Here is a 2,262-nt window from a genome sequence, read left to right as displayed (position 1 = left end):
CAGGATTATGTACAGTCTGAGACTGATAGTCAATCATTATCACAAATAAAAATTACAGGAATAAATTGCTTACTTTGTTCAAATCCATGGCCTTTCTACTTTTAAACAGCGTAGACAGTAGAGCCACTGTGATTTTAAGAAATACATTTAAACTGTACTTGTCAAGGCATAGATGAATAATAGGAGCTCTGTGCATGGTGATATCATGAGCCTCAAACACAATTGTTTCCTCTTTCTTATGTAAACCGCATGCAAAAGGCCGCTGGAAAACAGGCCAATCTTAACATAACATAGCTGTGATGTTATAGTCCTGATGTACACCCCCAACAACAAATTACACATTAAATTAAGTACAATGTTGTTAAAATGCTAAAAATAAAGTAGTGACTGCTGAGTTAGCGTTATATGCTAGTTAATGCTATATGCTAGCGTTTAGGCTGAAGTACTACACTGTAACAAATTGCTGTAGTTTCTACAGCAAAATTTTACAGGAAATTCCTGTTTTAACATTTTACAAGATTTTAGTGTTGTTCACAATGCATTATGGGTAAAAGAAGGTATTACAGCTGTTAACAGTATATTTTCATTTAAACTGTAATTGAATTTACAGGCAGAAGGTGTTGCCACTGTATATCATATGTTTTTACAAAAATTAATTGTGAAATGGCATCATGGGATTGCGTGGGTGTATTTACATTTGAAATGGACATGAACACTGAAGAGTCATCATTCAAAAGTGTTGGTAAGTTCACGTAAATCATTCAAATATAGTACAGTATTCAACTAAGTACTATTATGGTCATTTAAATAGTGATATTTGGTATGCGACCGCTATACCAGATATTATTAACATAACAGATGTTAATAATTTGTATTTCACAACAGCGTGTCATTAAGACATGTAGCAAAATATAAAATTAAATTCTTTACATTATTTTAAATGTTACATTTGGTAGTTATGTGTCATTAACTTTATAACGTTTCAGATGTTTGTTTCAGGCATGAGCGAGGCAGCAAAAAGCGCGAGGGGTCTCGTAATGGCTGGACTGCAAGGTGGAGAGACGAATCTTCAAACTTAAAGGTAAAAAACATTGTACATGCTGTGCATTTTATCATGGATGCGTGCTAAAGTGTTTTTAGACCATTGCTGTTAATTAAACGCGACACTGAATTGCTTGTTAAAGAAAACTACGTTATAAACGCGTACGTTATTTGCTGCCAGTTTAAAAATTAGATATGGTTGGATATCGTGCAAATTTCTAGTTTATTTCGCCAGCTTATACTCCTTACTAAGGGCACGTCAACATGTTTAACATAATACCCGCGTTATATCTGAGTTGAATGTGCAGTAGTTTTGAATTCAGGCGCAAGGCAGCAAAGATGTCACGTCATACGGGTCAACTTCAGGGTGGTGAAGCACCAAAAACATCATACAGGACGTTTTATTTTTGCATACGGCTGTAGTTTGTTGCCATTTTGTTAAAGTATTTTGGATTGCTGTTAAATGAACGTGACATTTAAATTGAATTGCTTGTGAAAGAAAACGAACGTAAGGTTACACGATAAATGCGTATTTGCTCTTATCTTAGAAAATATGGTTGGATGCTGCGATTTTCTATTCTAGTTTATTTCGTCAGTTTATTTTCCTTACTTAAGGTAGTGTTTAACATATTAATTGTGTCATACTTAAGTTAATGTGAAGGAATTTGATGCCTGTTATTTCGACCAGAAATATTTTATAACATTAGGCAACATAGTCAGATGTAATTAATTTTCCAGTTTGTTGTTCACTTTTTACATGTTAGTATAGGTGCTTGCAGTGTTGTTTTAAACGTGAAATTTGGTTAGGTTGGAGTGTAATTAAGTTTAACATTGTTTTTCAGGCACGAGACAGCAGAGATTGCAACTCTAACCTGATAGGACTGGTGGCCATACCTGCTAAAGAGAGATGGCCTCCATCCGTCTCCGGAAGGAAGTGCTATACTCTCTAGAAATCTGACCAATAGTCTTACTTTTGATATTGTCTGACTATCCAGGGCCCAGGTCAGGAAACAGACAGATCGGCTTACCCATCAGTCTGTTAGCTGCCTTGACATGTCAAGATCACATATATCCCAGCACATAGAGCCTTTTTTAACAGAGTACCAACACATCTCGACTGTGTCTGTTCCTCGAACAAATAAATACAGAGCACCGTTTACCCCGTCTCGCACAAATCTTATTAACATAAAACTAGAACATAATACATTAACAGATGAAACT

At 35.4% G+C, this 2,262-nt stretch overlaps 1 long non-coding RNA gene across 1 annotated transcript; it reads left to right on the top strand.

The window, feature by feature from the left end:
* The first annotated feature begins 450 nt into the window (after window positions 1-450).
* Window positions 451-1,928, top strand: LOC129437499 (uncharacterized). The gene is made up of 3 exons (XR_012367803.1): window positions 451-742; window positions 1,000-1,549; window positions 1,884-1,928. It is a non-coding gene; the product is annotated as an uncharacterized lncRNA (long non-coding RNA).
* Window positions 1,929-2,262: the final 334 nt, after the last annotated feature.

The sequence above is a fragment of the Misgurnus anguillicaudatus genome, chromosome 24 (assembly GCF_027580225.2).
Source record: "Misgurnus anguillicaudatus chromosome 24, ASM2758022v2, whole genome shotgun sequence".
In the NCBI taxonomy this organism is placed as follows: Eukaryota; Metazoa; Chordata; class Actinopteri; order Cypriniformes; family Cobitidae; genus Misgurnus; species Misgurnus anguillicaudatus.
The sequence above is the reverse complement of the archived record's forward strand: the minus strand, read 5'-3'. Positions and strand labels throughout refer to the sequence as shown.